The sequence below is a fragment of the Amblyomma maculatum genome, chromosome 6 (assembly GCF_055883805.1).
Source record: "Amblyomma maculatum isolate TAMU_Amacu chromosome 6, ASM5588380v1, whole genome shotgun sequence".
Lineage (NCBI taxonomy): Eukaryota > Metazoa > Arthropoda > Arachnida > Ixodida > Ixodidae > Amblyomma > Amblyomma maculatum.
This window is the reverse complement of record NC_139349.1, coordinates 46,905,796-46,920,616: the sequence shown is the minus strand read 5'-3', so window position 1 is coordinate 46,920,616 and position 14,821 is coordinate 46,905,796. Positions and strand designations below refer to the sequence as shown.

The 14,821-nt window shown below is 45.3% G+C and overlaps 1 non-coding gene across 1 annotated transcript; it reads right to left on the bottom strand.

The window, feature by feature from the left end:
* Positions 1-13,948: 13,948 nt before the first annotated feature.
* TRNAN-GUU (transfer RNA asparagine (anticodon GUU)) lies at positions 13,949-14,022 on the bottom strand. The gene has a single exon. It is a non-coding gene; the product is annotated as a tRNA-Asn (tRNA).
* Positions 14,023-14,821: the final 799 nt, after the last annotated feature.

Below are 14,821 nucleotides of genomic sequence, written 5' to 3'. Positions count from 1 at the left end.
CCATGCTGCCTCATGACGGCCGTGACCTCGAAGTTGGCGCCGAGGAGTTCACTCAACGCGCAGAGTAAGCGCGACAGCTGGCGAGGGCACGCATCCGGAACCAGCAAGGTCGAGACGCCCAGCGTTACGATCACCGCCACCGTATAGTGACTTTCGCACCGGGCGACAGAGTGTGGCTCTGGACTCCGATTCGACGTCGGGGACTATCTGAAAAACTTTTGAAGCAGTACTTTGGGCCATACAAAGTGCGTCGTCAGCTGAGCGACGTCACGTACGAAGTGCTTCCGGGCGGCTTTTCTTCTACTCGTCGCCAGCAGAAATCCGAGGTTGTCCATGTCGTGCGCATGAAGCCGTACTTTTCGCGAGAAAATTAGCGCACCGCCTAACGCATGTTTCTTGCTTTATTTTTTTTTTCTCTCTGCTTTCGAATTCATCAAGTTGACATTTTTTTTTTTTTTTTTTTTTTTTTAGAGAGGGGGGTAATGTAGCGTGTGCAACATCAGCCGCTAGGCGGCTGCTCATCGAGAGTCTCGTGCGCGGACTCGAAGAAGTGGCCCCGTGGCGTTCGAGAAGAAGCTGAAGTTAGCCGTCGTCTCTCGGTTCTCCGAATCTGCTCTTCTGCGCCTGTAGCTGCTCAATCCCCCCGTTAAAACCCAACCTTCTGGTTACGGGCCTAAACGGCTACGTGACAATATTCTGCACATGACACATAGCGATATACAACACAGTCATCTGCGCACAATCTCACATTTGAAGCAAGGCTGTCAGTTAAATCATTGATATAAACGAGGATCACGAGTGACCCCAGGACGGATCCCCGTGGCACGCCTACCAAAACGTTAACCGTTCGTGATGTCACAGCCACTCTTTGCTACCTTTCATACAAGTAATATTTAAGCCAGCCATAAAGTGAATCAGGAGGACGAAGATATGACAGTTTGTGTAGAAGTAAGTTATGCGGGACTACGTCAAACGCGTTTCGGAAATGAATGAATGAATGAATGAATGAATGAATGAATGAATGAATGAATGAATGAATGAATGAATGAATGAATGAATGAATGAATGAATGAATCCTTTATTTAAAAGAAGGGATGGCTCTCGGCCGCTGTTTGGGTACTTAGAGAGTTAGGAGGGATGGGAGTGTAGCTTCGTCTTCACGGTTATTCAGTCCGTTGCTTGTTTGCCATGCGGCCGATCTTCGCGCTGTAAGTCGACCTTTCTCACAGTACTCGAAGCAGGCTGCTCTCAATGCCGCATGTAGCAATGGAATGTTGTATTTCGGTGCTTGATAGAATCTGATCTGCTAGGGTGGCCATATAATCTAAGCTTGCTACTTCATATAATCTTCATACTTCATATAATCTAAGCTTGCTGTCGTGTTTTATTTTGGTGCGTACATAGTGCATCATCTATCTGCCAGGGGAGCCTTTAGTGAATTTTAACCGACTCATATGCAGCGATTGCAGAGCTGACGGCACCAACTACAGACGACGCAGTGGCCAATGGCATCAGAAAGAGGCTGAAACGAATGCGGGAAGTTGGAATAGAAATTCAAATTATATGGACACTGAGACATACTGGCATAGACGGCGGAAACGCAGTCGCGCAAGCGGCCGCCGCAAAGCGGATGGGCTTGCTGAAAGGTACAATGCCCCACACCCCAACTCCATGCCTAATCCGGAAATCAATAAAAACAGAATCTGTGTACCATTGTTTAAACCATATGCAACGTCGTGGATGAATTCAACAAGTTGTGTGCTACTATACAGAACAATCACGAGCGAAGTCCTTGCTAGATTGAGATGAAAAAAATGATGGTCATAAATGTTCTTATAATAGGTCCAGAATAAATAGCATGTTCCAAAGTTTTATGATAAACAGATGTTAAAGATACCGGTCTATAATTGATTATCAACTCACGACTGCCACCTTTCAAAATAGCGGTTAAATTTGCAATTTTCCAGTCATTAGATAGGTGTTGAAAATTTAATGACTTGCCAACTAAATCAACCAAAAAAGGTGCAATACTTTCGGAGCAGCGCTTCAAGACGTGATTTGACACGCCATCTGGACCGTGTGTAGTATGCGGGTTAGGGTTGCTCAAGAGCACCCTAACTCCAGTTTCATTCACAACAATGTCATCCGTTTGAAGTAACTGCTCGTACATTTCAGGTATTGGTGTATTATGGCATGCTATGAAAACAGAATTAAAATATTCATTGAAGCAGTCAGCCTTTTCAGTATCATTAGAGAAGCTAGCCTCTATAATTTATTTTGTTAACAACTTCCCTTCGTGCCTGAGAGCAGCAACACTAACACTTTTTTGTTACTTACGACGTATCACCATAATTCCGTTTGGGTTAGAAACCCAAACGCTATAGGTCGTTTTTACGGCTACTCCAGTCTCTGCGAATATATGCAAACACGAGGAACACACATTTCACGTTGAAACTGGTCAATGCATTAATGAGCACCGCACTTCGCTCCAGCCAGGAAACACGGCATATCTGCCAAAACCTTAGAACCACTGTAAAGACTACACCCTCTCCCCCATAATGTCAGACTCATCTATCGCGTGGAAAACGCAGATAGAAAAATAAACCTTAAAAACTTTTAAAATCAAGAAGTTAGGCACTGATTGCGTCCGCGCAGCCTTGTCAGGTTCACGCCAAAAGAGTACAAATTAATGAATGGGACAGTTTTGTCTCATTATATCATCTCCAGCACAATCAATGTCTTCGTTCTCGTTGTTTTGCTGGATTTCGGTGTTGCTTTCACGCATGTGCGCCTTGCTGTGTTGCTGAAAATTCACGAAGTAAAATATCACTTGTGCTCTCCTTGTGAACGCGTCCTTACCGCTGGTATTTTTTTTTTTTTTACGCACCTAATTTCTGCTTGTGCCTAGCTCCTATACTGAATAATTTCAGGCTATAACCATTTTTTAGAGCGTGCTCCCTTTCCTCCATACTATTTAGCACATTCACCTAATTATTGTTATGCCTAGCTCCCCATTTGCCGCTTTCAGGCCCCCAATTATCTTCATTTTATACTTCGTTATGTCAGTCACGTTAAACTTACTACTTAACTTTGATATCTCTGCTTGTTCTACGTTATCTCTTGCGCTGGAGGCTTTCATAATTTGATGTTTCTTAATTACATTTCCCGTCTCGTTAGATAATTTACCAGTATCCTGTCTAACAACACTATTGCCTGCAGTTCTAATACGAACGAACTCCTTAATGATATCTCTGAAATTATAGTTCACTGCTTTAACGTTAAGGCCATTCTCATCGATTAAAGCAGAATAACTGTTCCAGAGCGAGATCCTAAATTTGTCTACAATCCATCTTACAGCTAACTCATTGATGAAGTTCTTCCTGAGTAGTTTGTTCCGTCCCCTGCGTATACTGATTCAGAACCTTTTATTACATGGCCACTACATCTCAAATTCTCGATGACCTCTACATCTTGTGCGCCCAATATGAAATCTATTTCGGGTTATGTCTCGCCATTCTGACCCTTCCGCGGTTTTCCCGTTTGCTGAAGAAGGTAGTCATCATTCGTAAATTATTTTGTTCTGCCAATTCTACAAGTACTCCCCCTAATATTTCTAGATCATATGCCATATTTCCTTAGTGCCTGGTCTCCAGCCTGCTTCTCAGCTATTTTAGCATTGAAGGTGCCCATCAGTACATTTAACTGCAGTATTTTTCTTTACTCGTTGCCGATTCTATACATCTTCAAAGCAGTTTTCCACTTCCATAGTCATCATGACTAGATGCAGGTGCGTACATTAAATTTATACATCTCATTAGCATTAATTACAATAACTGCTACCATCTCATTGTTGCTATCAAACTCATTCATGTTACAGATATATGCACTTATGGACCAACAATCCCCATCTAGTTATCGTCCATTAATTAAAGCACAATGTAATTAGTACGCGCCCGGTCTTTAGAATTACAAATGCCTCGTTAGTCCTAACCTCCCTGAGCCTTATGACATCCCATTAATATCAGCTAGTTCCTTAAACAGTGCTAAAGTAGCCTCACTAGAAAAAAAAAAAAAGAAAAGGTTCAGTTTACAAAGATAACCTTGTTCGAAGTCCGAGATTCTTACCCTCCGCTGCGTTAGAAGTGGTCATTTGCCGCTGTGGTCATTTGCCACCGTGGTCAACGCCGTGGTCATTTGCACCGCGCACTGACACCACATTATCCTAAAGCATGGTTGTCACAACACCGTTGCAGAGCAAAGCAGCTGTAGCGCCAGCCAACCCAAAAACATTGTCCTTCAAACATCGAGCGGTTGAATTATTTGGGCATAACAGACATCACTCAGTGCATTTTAGCTAGCGAGGTTCTGTTTGAATGCTGTCGCTGTTCGCTCCGCAAAATGAAGATCGTAATCATCAAATGTATACGATTTGTGCTCATTTGTTTAATTCGCCAAAACCTCTCAAGAGCACTTCACCGCACGAACTCGCTAGAGATTTGATCATTGACTTGATCATGCAACATATTGCCTCAGGAGACTATCATCAAAATCGACAAAAAAAATCCTTTTAATTAAAGTTCGTTTGATTCCAGTGCAGCAGATGTCCCACAGAAAAACATCTGGGGCGACGACCTCGACAGAGGAAAAATACAGCTGATGAAGGACGTGACTACCGAGGCAAGAAACGTGCCGGCCACTGCAGCTCTGATTGACAGGGGTCCCGTGCTTTCCTGGATCTCTACTGAAATATTCAACACCTCTGCGGAGTTCTTACTGCAATAGGATTATGTATCCAAGCCTTACCGTTTACCCTGCTGTCGGACGACGTCCATACACACTCCTTGGTAGATTAGATCTGAATACATGTTTAAGTTAATTGGGCTTCTCGCCGACAAGGTCACTTGTTACGTACCATGTGGTCAGCATTATCGAGAGTCCATCTGCACCGTACACGTGTCGCCCATTCCTCCAGAGTTAGTGTACGCGACGGCCACTGGCGGTCAATTGCGATTCCAGCCTCGATTATGGACGGGCAGCGGTTGTTACTTCTGCTCTTAATTGTTCAAGATTCTTGGCCGCTTACGTCAAACGCGCAGATAACAAATAGTTCCGGAGTATAATCAGCAGCAATATGGCCAGGCTTAGGTTATTGCAAATAATTTATGTACTAGGGTTAATGAGGCAAGGCGCAGCCTGGAAAGCCACTCGCGGCGCTTTGCCGATAGTGCATTTGTCTCATAAATATTTGTCAAAATATTCGACTCTCGTGTTTTCCTCTCTCCCCGCTTCCATCTGGTCAACCTTCTGCCTTTTTTGTCGGTTATTTCTCCAGCTGAAAACATATGGTTACGGGGAAACTGATCTTGTAACATCTAACGGACAGTCGCTTATGATAACGGAGCGAACTCCGATGAAATAGAGGCGTATTAGGGAGTAGCAGAAAGCCATGAGGGACAGTGAGGTCAGGAAGTGTGCAAAGATAGGCCAGGAGTAACTAGCTTGGTTTGCAACTTCGTTTATCAAAAAAAAAAAAGCAACAGATTATCACGGCCTGCTCACCTGTGCTGCACGTGCTTTATTTGCGACTGTATTCAACATGCTCTTGTGGAGTCACCCTTTCAGCCATGCAAGTGGATCGCGCTGCATTGCATCATCTGTATGATATATGATATGATATATGCTATATCCAGAGCAAAGCCCTGTATGACCAGTGAGCTTTTGATCATCATCCTAAGGTTACTTTCTTGACTGACCTTTGAATGAAGAACCATAGCCTCCCAGCTGCCCACGAGCGACGGCACCAGGCTCGAGATGACTCGATCTTGGCATTTCTCCGCGCTCAGGGGTGGCCCACTTTTCCATGACCAGGAAGTTTGGCACGTGGACAGCTCGTGTTTGTGCGGGCGCAACGTACAGACGGACACGCCTACGAAGGAGCGCTGTGTGTTCATCCTTGCCCCCGTGCCAGCCGACGCTGAGGTCCGTCCACCCCGAGTGATGTGATACAGTGGGCACAACTTAGCCTACAGTGTCCGCCACACGCAGTTACTCCTCGAAAAAAGCAGTCGTCTATTAGAACTTGTATTAGTAGGGAAGCGAAAAGCTCACCATCACTGAAAATTGTAAGCTCAAACATTTTTTTGTCGCTGGCTTATGATTATTTGACCTAGCGACACATCAAAACGCTGATTTAGTTCACTGCTGTGACTGTCGGCCCACTGTTGCTAACCGATGTTTATGCCTCTTATAACGTTATCGCAATTGCCCTGGATTCCGCTGGCAAAAATGCGCACTGGCTTATTTATTTAAAAAATATACCGACGATTACGTTACTTCATAATGCAAAGTATGAGCGCAGCTCATCAGCTGTTTCAGATTTTCGAGAGATTGAGGCAAAAAATTCAAGTAAGAAATGTATGTACGATTACAGACGTTTTTTCACGGATATATATTTCATACCAACTATAGTTCCTCTTCCCCGAGTGACAGATACTGAGCCTTTCCTTTCCTGAAAACCTCTTAACTGGCTCTAAGTTTTGATGTAGGGAAGGGTGGCTGTTCCTGGCCCTACGGGGCTGGGACGGTAGGTCAACGCCGCTTGCGGCGGGTGCTAGCCAGCCACCGAATGTTTATCTGTTGTAGGCCGCTATTGCACCCGCCACCACTTAGGTGGTGGGCGACGGCTGTTGCGACGCCCGTATACACCAACACCGTGTTTACAAACAAAAGGGACGCTCACGGCGCCGCAGCCGACTGGGGTTGAAAAGTAGAGTTAGCGCCCATGGGAATACATGGAACCGAAAGATTTCTAAGCAGTTTTCTCATTTCACAGGGCACATATGATGTCGTTATTTAGCACAGAGCAACCATAAACATCCTAGAACAGAAAGTACGAAATCTCATTAGTGAGGCGAAGTATCTTTAATACACCGCGAAACGTATGGGTTGTTGTTGTTGTTGATTGTGGCTGTAGGAAGAAGGAAAAGAAAATACACGGGCCTGCTACTGGCTCTGTAGCTGAGCCACCTCCGCTGCCTCGTGCAGACAGAAGAGAAAATAGAGCAGAAAGAAAAGGAAGAGGCAGAGAAAAACGCGCGCTGCAACAGCCGTCGTCCACCATCGAAGCCGTGGCCGGTGCAATGACGGCCTACAGTTTGTGCGAGTTGGGAGGGCGACTGATAGAAACACATGTAACACAACTTACCGCAAGATTTTTCTCGGTTCAGCAGCGTTGAACCCTTCTCATTTTTTGGTGAACGTCTTGTACCACGCCCCGACATCATGTTGCATGGTACACCACATTGCCTTGCAGGTACTGCAAGTCTGACGACTTGCGGGACCAATCACAGCACGATAAACTGGCCGCGCACAGTTGCAGACGGCAATGCACCACCGGCTCTATCGCCAGCAGGCGCTCCGGAGCTGGAGGCGGCCGCGGTGGGTATCGCCAGCTGCGCTGTCGTCTGGTTGGTTCACAGGAAGGGAAAGGCGCAGTATCTGTCACACTTGCTCTGTGGACACCTGAACCGCACCGTAGGGGAAGGGAGGAAGGTGGGAGTGAAAGTGGAAAGAGAGAAAGGGGAGCCGTAGTGGAGGGCTACGGAGTAATTTCGACCACCTGAGGATCTTTAACGTGCGCTGTCATCGCACAGCACACGGACGCCACCGAATTTCGTTCGGTCCGTATTGTCGTATGGCGTTTGACAACTGCTTTTTAAATGTAATTCTGTCTAGGATGTATCACTTGAGCGACAGTATTATCAAGCTAATTTACCCCATGCTGCAGCATATCAGACTGTAAACAGAACTGCGCGATTCGCAACATGAGCATTTTGGGGTGTCTGTATTCACAACATAGATTATTCGGTGAGTTTTAAAAGTACGCGCCTCCGCAATGACGCAAAATACTTTTTAAAAGCGCTGGACAATGTTTAACGACCGGCCACCACAATTTTGGTGCTCTGCGAAACGAGAAACATTTTGCGGTAAGTTGTGTTTGTGTTTTTATGGGTCGCCCTCCCAACTAGCACACCCATGCGTTTCGCGCTGTTTTAAATATACTTCGCCTCGGTAATGAGATTTCTTACTTTCACGATCTGTTCTAGGATGTTCATAGTTGCTCTGTGCTAAATAACGACACCATATGTGCCCTGTGAAATGAAAAAACTGCTTTGAAATCTTTCGGTTTCATGTATTCCTATGGGCGCTAACCCTACTTATCACCCCCAGCCTGTCCAGCCTGGCGACAGAAGCGCCACCGCATCGTGCTAACGTCACAGATCGGTGTTGGTCTATTTCTTTCACTCTTCTTTTTCTTTCTTCTCTACTTTCCTTTTTTTTTTCTTTTTTTTTAGGAAGGGAAAGGCGCGGTAACTGTCTCACTTGTTTCCTGTGGACACCTCAACAGCGCCGTAAGGGAAGGGAGGAAGGTGGGAGTGAAGGTGGAAAGAGAGAAAGAGGAGCCGTAGTGGAGGGCTACGGAGTAATTTCGACCACCTGGGGATCTTTAACGTGCGCTGAAACGTGCGCTGACATCTACTTTCCCTCCTGTCCACACGAGGCAGAGGACGTGGGGGAAGGAGGTGGTGAAAGGTGGCAGTTCTTGGCCCTACGGGGCTGGGACGGTAGGTCAACGCCGCTTGCGGCGGGGGCTAGCCAGCCACCAAATTTTTATCTGTTGTAGGCCGTCATTGCACCCGCTACCGCTTAGGTGGTGGACGATGGCTGTTGTTGCGGCGCGCGTTTTTCTCTCCCTCTTCTTTTCCTTTCTTCTCCATTTTCTCTTCTGTCCGCACGAGGCAGTGGAAGTGGCTCAGCTACAGAGCCAGTAGCAGGCCGCGCATTTTCTTTTCCTTCTTCCTACAGCCACAACAACAGGCAGCGGAGGTGGCTCAGGCCCGTGCATTTCCTTCTCCTTCTTCCCACGGCCATAACAACAACAACGGTGTAGGTAAAACGAAGAGGCGTCCGTGTACTTCGCGATGCCAGTGCACGTTAAATATCCCCAGGTGGTCGAAATTACTATGGAGACCTCCACTATGGCATCCCTTTCAATCTTTCCGCTTTCACTCCTCCCTTCCTCCCTTCCTTTACGGCGCGGTTGTTCGAACCCGACCTTGATGGCTGCGTTTCGATGGAGGCGAAACGAAGAGGCGTCGTGTGCTGTGCGATGTCAGCGCACGTTAAAGATCCCCAGGTGGTCGAAATTACTCCGCAGCCCTCAACTACGGCTCCTCTTTCTTTCCACTTTAACTCCCACTTTCCTCCCTTCCCTTACGGTGCGGTTGAGGTGTCCACAAAAAACAAGTGAGCCAGTTACCGCGCCTTTGCCTTCCTATAAATCAGTCAGTCAGTTAAGGTGTCTACAGGACAGGTGTGACAGACATTGCGCCTTTCTTTTTCTGTGAACCCATTATTATTGTTATTGGCTCTCATTAATTACCTAATTAAACTACATCAATCATTTTGTCACTTGCATACCTTTTCTCGCCTCTCTATCCTATGCTACCATTATTTTCCGATAAACCAACTAGTTCCTCCTGTACAGTACCGTCAAAGTCACGCCCACTCGAAACCCACCTCGGCTTCGGAGCTGGTTACGAGGGAAACGGTGGCGTCTACGGCGACGCTGCGAAACACAGGAACGGACGCCAAAGAGCTGCGCTCTAAAATTCCTAGAGCACTGGGGAATCTACACTGCAGAAATGCGAAAGCCAAAGCATTGCTGGCCCACACGGTGCATCACGTTAGCTCCCATTATCATTATCAACTAAATGTCCCGTCATTATGATTGCTAATGTCATCATTATCGTTATCACTAACTGCAGCGTCGTTGACATTGTCCGACTAAAAGCGATGCATTTCACGCACTCCCAATCGTCTTCAAATGCCCAACTCGACAGGATCTATGTTTCGGCTGGCACATTACCTACTGTGTATGGATACTGGGTGAGACCGATCATTTTTAGCGAACACTGCATGGTGTCTGTTCAGATAGGAAAGCATACTAGACGTCTTCTCCAACCGCAGTGCACTGTCGTGACGCTGGGGCTAAGTCGACCCGGCCTTCACTTGGTAGCGTGCAGAGACTCGGGGTTGAAGTAGGATTGAATCTTCGAAGTTGGTGAAATTTGTACAAGCAGGTTTAATGGCACTTTGAGAAACTTATTTACAAGATTATTTACAAGAATATTTACAAGAAAAAGAAGGGTACATCGGCAAAATGGCAAGCGTTAAGAGTTCATAACGAGAAGCGACTGGATGAGCCGTTTACCCAGGGCCCAGAGCGACATTTCGTGCTCTGCAGCGTCCTTAAAACCCCCTATGTCCAGCCCCTCTCTGAAGATGCTGACCAACCAAATCCAGGGCACGCCCCTCAGATATCGGCATCCAATCGAACACATCACTGCACTGATGGTCTGAAGCACTGACTGGCCCGGCATTGTTTCGTTGAGCCTGGTCACTTGTTGGCGGGAAAAGCTTGGGAACGGCGAGGAGGTACATTTCTATTCTTCAGCCAAGAATCGATAGGCAGCTGGTTCCGGCAAGTGGATTTACTTCTCAGAAACCCAAGTGCACGTGGGCGCCGCACACGCTCCCAGCATTGTCCGTTTTCGACAATTGCAAATCTTTCCTGCATTCCCGGGAAATCATCTAATGGCCGTATGCGTCATGCTCCTTTCTTGTCCGGCATTCCCAGGAAATCCTCTAATGGTCGTAATCACCTTGCTCGTTTCTTGTCCTGTACGTCAGCGGACGTGTCACTCTGTCGCCTCGTTTGGACAATAGGCATTCCTTACTTGACCATAGCGCTTCTCGACGGGAAGGGTGAACAATTGAATGAAAGCACTTCCGGCTATCTCCCGCAGGGGACATTTCTTTGTGTTTTTCTAGACGTTCTCTTGACAGGGTCAATTTGGCATTTGCAGGGTGTCCACAAAGCAAAACAGGCTTACAAAACAGGATTCCTGGAAACAGGCTCACTTAGAGCCATTGGACCATCACCACATATCCACAGCACTTATTCATGCCCACAGGCGAACAATAGAGCGCGCCAAGGCGGATGCACGGTCGTAACAGCACCAGCTAAATAAGTGAAATCTTTCAGATAAAATTTTTCAACGCGCTGTAGCTACGTGCTTCAAAGACACGTGGGCTCGTACCGATCTCAGTCCCAAAAGTGGGCATCATCTCGGATCCCATTCTTGAAGCGCCTTCACATTCGTGAATTGACGCACACCTTGAACGAACTTTATAAATTGGAAGAATTTATCCTGGGTCGTATCTTGATGATGTCAACAATATTAATGCACAGTTACAACATTTTAGTACAGAAAAATATAAGGGTGCCTTGAGTAGGTCGCAAACACAAGAGGTTCGTTAATGAACAACCATCTCGCCGCGATTTAATATGGCGCTCTCAATGGGAGCCTATGCGTCGAGACTCTCTCTGGAGGCTGGTGGAGCTAGACTTCAGCACTTGTTTGTTCCCCAGCTTCTTTCAAGGTTATTTCTTTTTTTAATAGCAAGTCATCCCTTATCCCTATCTGTGTTTAATAGGCGATTAAGTGCCTATTTGCCTAATTTGTTCGCGCTCACTGGTCATAGTAGTGAGGGTCCTTTGTGGGGTTTGCTTAAGGAAATTGCCGACACATTCCATTTTCTCACCTTAAGGTTTCCCTGAGAATACATATACAGTCTATCCAGAAGACAGATGACAAAAGTTCTGACTGACACGTTATTTCCTGCATCGATGTATTGGCAACCTTACCTCCCATTTCCAGACAATAGTGTATCAAAGCGGTAGCAACGGATGTATATACAATCAGCCGCAAAGACTTTCTTTTTTAAACTTCACACGTCAACCTTACCTGTCAAAACGTGGCTTCTTGCAAAAGGGACTTTTGAGCCATGGTCATTGGACTGTCGCCTGTGTCAGCAGCCAGAAACTATAAATCATTGCTTTGTGTATTGTCGTGATGCAGTGTTTTTTTTTTTTGTTTTGTTTTTTTTAGGGGGGGGGGGGGCATTCATCAACGGACTCTCAGAAAGGACATTGATATAATGATCTTGCCTACAATGGAAGTTTCTTAGGTTCCATGTGATCTTTGTGTGATCATGGGACTGTTTAGCCTGTGGAAGAGCCGCATAAGAGATCGCCAAGCAGAGCCATCACGTTCATCGAAGTCTCTGTTCAGAGAACAGTGTGCTATAGTGCCGGGGTATGTATATACTGCGCAGGAGCGACCTCCTGCCCGGTTACCTTTACTCGATGCACGTATGTGTATCCCGGAATTTTGATGTGTGGGCAAAGTGAGAGCTCGGTGCTGGTGTGCCTCTTACGACAGGGTTCGGGATTCGACCTGGTTAAATCAGGCTTCAAGTATTTCCATGCAATAAAGTAAAAAAAATCCTGGGTGTAGTGCAGTTGGTTAAAGCTCTCGGCTGGGGAGCCAAAGGATGGAGGTTCGGTTCCCTATGTTGATAGGACTTATTATTTTATTTATGGAGCTGGTTACGAGGGATAACGCCGACGGCTACGCCGCGAACCGCATGAACGGGCACCAAAGAGCTACGCTCAAAAAGACATTTTTACGCATAGATAGCACTTTTATTTTACCATTGATGCAGGAAGCAAGAAACGGCATTTTTATGTATAAACATTGCAAATAGTTGAGTACATCTATTGTAATTATGGAAGGCCAAATGTCACATTCGACCACCAGAAAACATTTTATTTCGAATTCGCTTTATTTCCCTTATCATATTTGTTGGACAAAGGCAAAATTTTGTACGTGCATTTAGTGTGTATATTTTATTCTACCGCCAAGACAACTTTTCAGACTTTTAAAAACGAGGCTTTTGCTATATTTGCGGTGTTCAGCATTTGTTCAAATAGAGGCCTACGAAGCATATGTCTAGCTAAAATCAGTTAAAAAAAAAAAAATGATGTTGCTGAATCCTTCCTCAAAATAACCCTGACGTCAAAATACTTTTTCAAGAAACATATCGAGTAAATATAATCTTTAAATACAGTGAACGGAGAAGCTTTTTTTTTTTTTTTCAACTAAATGAACAATGATAGACAAAAAACGCTCGATCATTTAGCGCGGAATGAGCCGTTATACTTACTATCTCAAAAGACTAATAAAGAAAGCAAAGTAGCCGTCTTGAAATACTTTCCGTTTCCCTTTGCTTGCGCGGCTGTCCGAGTCGCATACATGATGTAATCTGAAGAACCATGATAACCACAGTGGCTTCAGCGGCTCTTAATTGCCGTGAGTAAAGGTGCGGACAAAAGTAAATGTGGCGCACTATAGCCATTAACCATTTTTCAAGTGTTGACTGATTCAGACTGTCAGCTATGGTTTCTGCGGGCTGGTAAGTCTCATTATTTGAATTGAAATTTATATGCATCTTATGACATGAAAACGCGAGGAAGAAGGTGCACGTCTTAAGGGCACCCTATAACAAACCCCCGCGTTCGCATAGTAGAATCACAAAACAACATTCAAAAGCAGAATGATCAATACAGCAATGACGGTATATTTATGCATTCACAGTGAATATAGGCCCGCATACGGCGCAACTGAGTCAAAAGCGAAGATGAGGCAAACCTGGCCAATTAATTGAAAACAAACGTAAGCAATTTAAAAGCAGTGCGCAAAACACAATAAAAAAAAAGCACACAAATTCGCGAGCCGACTTTACATCTCATTGTTGCAAGAGTTGCTGATAATTGCAGGTATTGATTTTAAGCTGACTGCATTCCGATAAAGAAAACATGAATGGGGTTAGAACATATCACGTCAGTGCAAACATGGATGTGTGTATCAGGACCTCAGTCTTCATATTAATAGCAATGGACAAACTTCTTCAATCACGTGGCCGTGAAAATAAAAAAAAAAAAGAGTGGGAGGAAAACAAAAAGCCTTAAAAATGTCAAACACGCCCCCGGGAGGGCTCGAACCTCCAACCTTTCGGTTAACAGCCGAACGCGCTAGCCGATTGCGCCACGGAGGCGAGACGGGACGGTTGTTAGTTTTTTTTTTTTTTTTTTTTTTTTTTTTTTTTTTTTTTTTCTCCCGACTTGGACATTCAAAACAAGACGATGAACAATAAAATGTGCCAGCACACTTTCGGGGACGGTTGTTAGGACTGTTTGTTTATGAATTATTGTATGTGTATTTATGGTGCTGGAAAGAGCTCGATAAAATTAATTAAATTTAACTTTCGCCACGGAGCGTTCATCTCTTTCGCAAGTAACACACATTGCAAGCACACACACACAGCAGAAAATGCCAAAAGCACACTGGAAAATATTTTTTTTTTTTCCTTGCATGAGTCATTTACGATGCTACGCTAATAGAGATTAAAGAGCAAAAAAAGGGAAGGGTTTAATGTGCCGTAATCGTAACCGATTGGCATCGGTCAAACAGCTTGGAAATTACCCGTCGTTTTATGCTCCCAACATGCCCAGCCACGTGCCTGCAAGCACTTTTGCGCGGTGCCGATATTAACACCGGATATATTGTTTTTGCTTTACAAGTGACCAAATGTGGTGTCATTTGAGTGTGTACCAGTCCATGAGCCGACAGGCAAGGGTGCATATATGGGGTGACGGTATATAGTTCATTCTGAGCGCAAGTGTACAGAAGACGTCATATTGAAACAAACACATCCAGTGCGACATTGTTTTAAGTGATAAGGTTATCGTGTTACTCCAACGGTAAGATTGCAACGCAACAGCAAGTACTGCTGGCAGCTGGCCGGAAGCGGCAGCTATTTTTACGGTTAATTTACTCTGTGTCATTACAAAACG